The sequence below is a fragment of the Pinus tabuliformis genome, chromosome 3_2, assembly GCF_031772625.1.
Source record: "Pinus tabuliformis cultivar Carrire ecotype Pingquan chromosome 3_2, CPIR1, whole genome shotgun sequence".
Taxonomy (NCBI): Eukaryota; Viridiplantae; Streptophyta; class Pinopsida; order Pinales; family Pinaceae; genus Pinus; species Pinus tabuliformis.
In genome coordinates, this window is record NC_142302.1 from 172,828,820 (window position 1) to 172,836,007 (window position 7,188).

Consider the following 7,188-nt stretch of genomic DNA (forward strand, 5'->3'; position numbering starts at 1 on the left):
TTGTTCTGTTTGAAAGGTTTCTTTGTAGTTTTCTTTAAATATCTCGAAGATCGGAAGAAGGTTTTAGACTAGAGTCCGTGGTTTTTGGGAAAAGTGGGTCTATCAATCCAACAATTGTTTCTGGAGTTTAATTCCATTAATATGAAGTCATTTCCTATACTTGTTTGGGTTAGGCTCCCAAACTTGCCCCTTCACTAGATCTTGCTAGATATCGTAGAGGACATTGAAGACTCCATAAGTCGATTTATCAAGGTTGAAGGTGAGCGATTGTCAAACGGCTTCATAAGTTTCATTTGCTTATGTGTGGAAGTGGACGTCATAAAAGGTTTGCCAAACAAAATTTTCCTCAAGTGGGGAGACAAGGAATATTCCCAACCTCTGGATTATGAAAATACTACGTTCAGGTGTAGAACTTGCCAATAGCCTGGACATCTTCAACATGCAAGTCCCTTTCCAAAAGCGGCTGTCGGATCGCAAGAGGTGAAGAGAAACAATTATGGCTGGCAAGAACCAAAGACAACATCAGGTGCTAAGAAATTTGTAGATCAAAAGCAGAATAGGTTCCAACAACAAAAGACAACAATGAACAATACAACATCTCGAGATCCAAGGCAGCTCCTAGTGGTACCACCACAGTCCTCGGCGAGAAAAAATCTTTCGCCAAAGGAGATGGAGAGATGTTCAACTTCAATAGCACCACAGTTTGCGGCAAAAGCAAAATCATGAATCAGACCAATTTGATGGTGAAAAAAGAGATTCCAATCTCGATTGGTTGAGTGGTCATGAAAATTTCTCAAGAAAATGAGCATTTGACTTTAGCCTTAGTTGTGACAAATAGTTTTGTAGGATGGATTGATGTCTGTGGGAGAAAGAAGAAAAAAATCCCATGGGTCACCCTAGTCTTTGAATTGAGGGATGTAGTAGGAGTCCTTTGATGTAATCTATTTATCCTAGCATAACCACATTAATAAATGTGGTTGATAAACACTGATAAGGCCGTATCAAGCACATATATCAATTATCAATAATATTAAGAATCAATGTTATTATCAATAATATTAATATAACTATAAGAACCATATTAATAATAATTAATATTGTACTATTACTATTATATTAAATAATAATAATTATTATATTATTATTGTTATATTAAATAATAATAATAAATAAAGATAATAACAACAATTATATTAATAATAATTTAAGAAATAATCATGAAATAAACATTTAATAAAAATCAAACAACAATTTAAATGTGGTTGATAGGAAATTCAACTTTAAACACTGTACTAGAACACAATTTTTAAATGATAGCCTCTTCCATAACACACCGAGATTGATGACAAAAGATACACCAATTCATATCAACAAGATAATGATCATGACCATTCACACTTTCCAACCAATCCCTTCTTGCCTGGTCTTGCATTTTTTCATAACGTTGAAAAGAAAAAGGCCGTGAAATCTGCAAACCATCTATTGATTTCACTCTTGACATAGTTGTAAATGTCAGAGGAATAATATTAAACCCAAGGGATAAAAATTATAAACCCAAGGAATAAAAACCCTAAGATAAATAATATAAACCCTAAAATAAACATGCCTGACCATGATTTATCATCACTGATTTTCATACTAAGACGATGTTTGTCACAATGTGACTTTGGACTATACTTGATGATGGTTGACCATGGCTGATTTTCATATTGAGATAATCTTTGGCACATTAGGACATTGAACCATCGTTGACCATGGATGACCATGATTGTTGACCTGATAATGAGATCTAAGACATTTATTAAGGTATTACAGACTCATGTGCATGGATGTGCCTATGTTATTTTATGCAATGGATCGATAAGATTGCGAAATACACAGACAATGAAGCAGTAAAGAAGCATAATAGACTAACACACGTAAACACAACAAATTTAATAAGGAGTTCACCCAAGACTCTTGGGCTACATCTCCTGGTCCAACCTTCAATGGTGACCTCTCTATTATGCCTTCAGAACAGAGTTTTACAACAGTATGAGCTCAACTTGAGTTTCAACAAACAACAGATACAACAACAAGAGTTTGCTTGAACCTCTCAAGCCTCTCTGAGTACACAGACTCTCTCTACGCTCTCTGTCTCTGTCTTGGATCTGTCTCAGCATTGCCTTCCATACTGCCTGCCTCTGTTTACTCTCTGTCTGTGGCTTTAAAGCCAATCTGGGCTGCCTGTTCATTTCTCCTCCTCGGCTTTTTGTCTCCCGGCCTCTGTCCGCTCGAATCCCTCTTCTAGAGTTACACCATCATTGCATAACACATTAAGGGGAGGTGGCCACCTATTCTGCAACGTAAGAGTGCCTCGGGCCTTTGGAACCCCTGAAATAGTCGCTTCTTGTTAACACAAAGAAATGCTTTCAAACTGTGAAAATCTGCCAAAATCATGGTTCATCCGGACTTCAAAAGTCCTTAAATCTGGTCTATTCTCATATCGGGTTCGTCCTCAATTGCTGTCGCAAGTCGCTTTGGCCTTGTTTAAAGCTTCCATTTGTATTTTGGAAATATGTTTAAAACATTGAAAATAACATAAAAATGGCTTCCTCCGGACTTGAAACAATATACATTTTCATTCCCAAACCTTCGGGTCCGGGTTTTATCGCATCGGCGTTTTCCCTTTGTATTTTTTAAATAACGAAATATATGAAAATATATATAAAAAATGCTATTTGGCGGATCTCAAATCCTTTACATTAGTGTTTATATTCCCATCGGGTCCGGTTAATTGCATATATATATATATATATCCTGCTCCTCTGTGAAGCTCCGATGCGATTGATCGCAATTACATATCGCGATAACCCTGGGCCGTTTGGTGAGCGCTTTATTGTGTTGGCTGATTGCGATTTTGCAATGCAACGTGGGCCATCGATATGCGTGCTTGATCGACGGTCCTCGTTGACTCCGTCGGTCACCATCGCAACTCATATATGATATGCGCCGATATCCTTCGTCTGCCTGTGCCGATTACGATTTGCCGATTAGATCTAGACCGTTGATCGACCACATCTGACGGCTGCTGTGCATTCATTATTCAAGCCTCCATTGCTTTCTTTTTTTCACTGTTTTCTCTATGTTTTCATTCCCCGGTAGTGTTTTACTGCCTTTTGGAGGGTTCCCCTTATACGATGGTTTTGATCTTTTAAGCATTTTTAAGAGATTTTGAAGATTTAGAGAGTATTCTAGGATCCATTTGGATCAATTGTAAACCCAAGTGATTTATATTAAACCCCAGGATTAATGTTATAAACCCTATGAATAATATTATACGCTATATGAACCAAATAAACTTAAGGGATTGATATTATAAACCGAAGGGAATAATAAACCCAAGGGATTAATTCTAAAACCAAAAGGTATTATAGACCCAAGGGAATAATATTAAACCCAAGGGATTAATATTATAAATGCAAGGTATATAAACCCAAAAGGGATTGATATTAAACCCCAAGGGATTAATATTAAAACCCAAGGGATTAAAAACCCAATGTATTGATAATATAAACCCAAGGGAATAATATTAAACCCAAGGGATTAATATTATAAACCCAAGGTATGTAAAACCTAAGGGATTGATATTATAACCCCAAGGGAATAATATTAAACCCAAGGGATTATGAACCCAAGGGAATAATATTAAACCCAAGGGATAAATATTATAAACCCTAAGATTAGTATTTGTCACAATGCGACTTTGGAATATGGTTGACCATGATTAATTTTCATATTGAGACAATGTTTTTCACAATGCGACCTTGGAAAATTTTTGGCCATCATTGACCATGTTTGATCTCCATATTGAAACAATCTTTGTCACAAAGCGACGTTGGACCATGGTCGACCATGGATGACCATTTTTGTGACAATGTGACGTTGGACTAAGAGATAGTCTTTGTCACAATGTGACCATGGTTGACCATGGTTCACCCCTATTGAACCCAAAGGTATTATAAACCCAAGCGAATAATATTAAACCCAAGGGATTAATATTATAAATGAAAGGTATATAAACCCCAAAGGGATTGAAATTAATAAACCCAAGGGATTAATACTAAAAACCCAAGGGATTAAAAACCCAACGGATGGATAATATAAACACAAGGGAATAACATTAAACCCAAGGGATTAATATTATAAACACAAGGGAATAACATTAGACCCAAGGGATTAATATTATAAACACAAGGTATATAAACCCTAAGATAAATATAAAAAGCCCAAGGGAATAATAAAACCAAGGGAATATAAACCCAAGGGAATAATATTAAGTCCAAGGGATAAATATTATAAACCCGAGGAATATAAACCCTAAGATAAATATTATAAAACCTAACATAAATATTTGTCATAATGCGACGTTGGAATATGGTTGACCATGATTGATTTTCATATTGAGACAAATAAACCCTAAAATAAACATGGTTGACCATGATTTACCATCGTTGATTTTCATACTGAGATGATGTTTGTCACAATCTAACATTGGACCATGGTTGATCATGGTTGATTTTCATATTGAGACAACGTTTGACACATTGTGACATTGGACCATCGTTGACCATGGATAACCATGATTGTAAACCCAAGGAATTTATATCAAACCCTAAGATTAATATTATAAACCATATGAATAATATTATACCCTAGGAATATGAACCAAATAAACCCAAAGGATTGATATTATAAACCAAAGGGAATAATAAACCCAAGGGATTAATTATAAAACCCAAAGGTATTATAAACTCATGGGAATAATATTAAACCCAAGGGATTAATATTATAAATGCAAGGTATATAAACCCTAATGGGACTCATATTATAAACCCAAGGGATTAATATTAAAAACCTAAGGGATTAAAAGCCTAAGAAATTGATAATATAAACACAACGAAATAATATTAAATCCAAGGGATTAATATTATAAACCCAATGCATATAAACCTAAGATAAATATTATAAACCCAAGGGATAAATATTATAAACCCAAGAAATATAACCCCTAAGATAAATATTATAAACCCTAAGATAGATTTTTGTCACAATGCGACGTTGGAATATGGTTGACTATGATTCATTTTCATATTGAGACAATGTTTGTCACAATGCAACATTGGACAATGACTAAGCATGGTTGACTATGGTTGATCTCTATATTGAGATAATCTTTGTCACAATGTGATGCTGGACCATGGTTGACCATGGATGACCATGGCTGTGACAATGTGACGTTGGACCAAGAGATAGTCTTTGTCACAATGTGACCATGATTGAACCCAAAGGTATTATAAACCCAAGAGAATAATATTAAACCCAAAGGATTAATATTAAAAATTCAAGGTACATAAACCTTAAAGGGATTGATATTATAAATCCAAGGGATTAATACTAAAAACCCAATTAATTGATAATATAAACCCAAGGGAATAATATTAAACCCAAGGGATTAATATTATAAACCCAAGTTATATAAACCCTAAGATAGATATTAGAAACCCAAGGGAATAATATTAATCCCAAGGGATAAATATTATAAACCCAAGGAATATAAACCCTAAGATAAATATTAACATTGGAATATGGTTGACCATGGTTGATTTTCACATTGAGACAACGTTTGTCGCAATGTGATGTTGGACAATCGCTGACCATCGAACCATGGTTGATCTCCATATTGAGACAATCTGTGTCAAAATGTGATGTTAGACCATGGTTGATCGTGGATGACCATGGTTGTGAGAATGTGACATTGGACCAAGAGATAGTCTTTGTCACAATGTGACGTGGTTGACCATGGTTGAGACAACCTTTGTCACAATGCAACGTTGGAACATGGTTGATTTTCATATTGAGACAATGCTTGTCACAATGCAACCTTGGTTGATTTTCATATTGAGAAAATATTTATTGCAATGTGGCGTTGAACCATCATTGACCATGATTATAAACCCAATGGATTTATAATAAACCTAAAGATTAATAATATAAACCCTATGAATAATATTATACCCTAGCAATATGAAGCCTTTGACTAATAAACCCTATAAATTAGTATTTTATAGACTTTTGAATGAAAAAAATTCATAATATAGTGCAAAATCTTAAAAATAAATGAATAATAGATAATAATCTTTTCAAAAATAAATTCATACAAAATAAAATTAAACTAAATAAGTATTTGCAAATTCATAAATTCATTTACTATAATCTCATTTGAATATATTAAATTTTTAAAAAAGATTTCATGTGAAACATTATTGATGGAATTTTAAATCTATAAATTTACAATTTTTTAATGTATGATATATTTCAAAAATTGATAATTAAATTAACCAAAAAAACCAATTTTATATTTTTACTTCATGTATTTTACTTATAATCAATTTACAAAATAATGCATTTCAAATTTTAAAAATAAAAATACATTTCAAAACATCAACCATAATTTCTAAATTTCATAATTTATTAATCATGGACGAACTTATCATGGAACTTATTAGTATAAACAATGTACTTCATAAATAAAATATTTCAATGCCATATTAAGTAAAATATTTGAATGTCAACTAATATGTACAATGAAAAGAACCATGCCCAGGTTTCTTTTCAAATCAGCCGATGAAGAATCAAATCTCCACATGTTCTTCCAATGCAAATCCTCCCGACAAATCTGGTATGATCTGGCCATTATTTTTGGTTGTCCTCATGTTGCTTTTGTTTATGTCCATGCAGCTTTCAAATGGTGGTGTAATCAAAAGGAGCCAAAGCGTTTTCTTATCAGTATCATGATTCGATGTGCATGGAAATGGCGGAATCACAAAATCTTCCGAGATTCCAAAGATCCTTACAATTCCATTCTTCACCACATCACTGCTATTTTCGATTCAATTCCAATTCAGCTGACCAATTAGCTCAGGATTGCATTTTAGTTTCATTGGTCAATGTGTTTCCCAGATTGTTCTTGGAATATGTCCCCCGACTTTCTTTTTGTGCATCTACTCATATGCTTCCCCTGATTATGCTGTATATATGACTGCATATGCTTCATCCTTCCTGCTATATGAGGCTTGCTCAGACATCTGTTTTTTGCTGATTCTCAAATGACTTGGAATGTGGCCCACTTGCCACTTTTTTGTAACC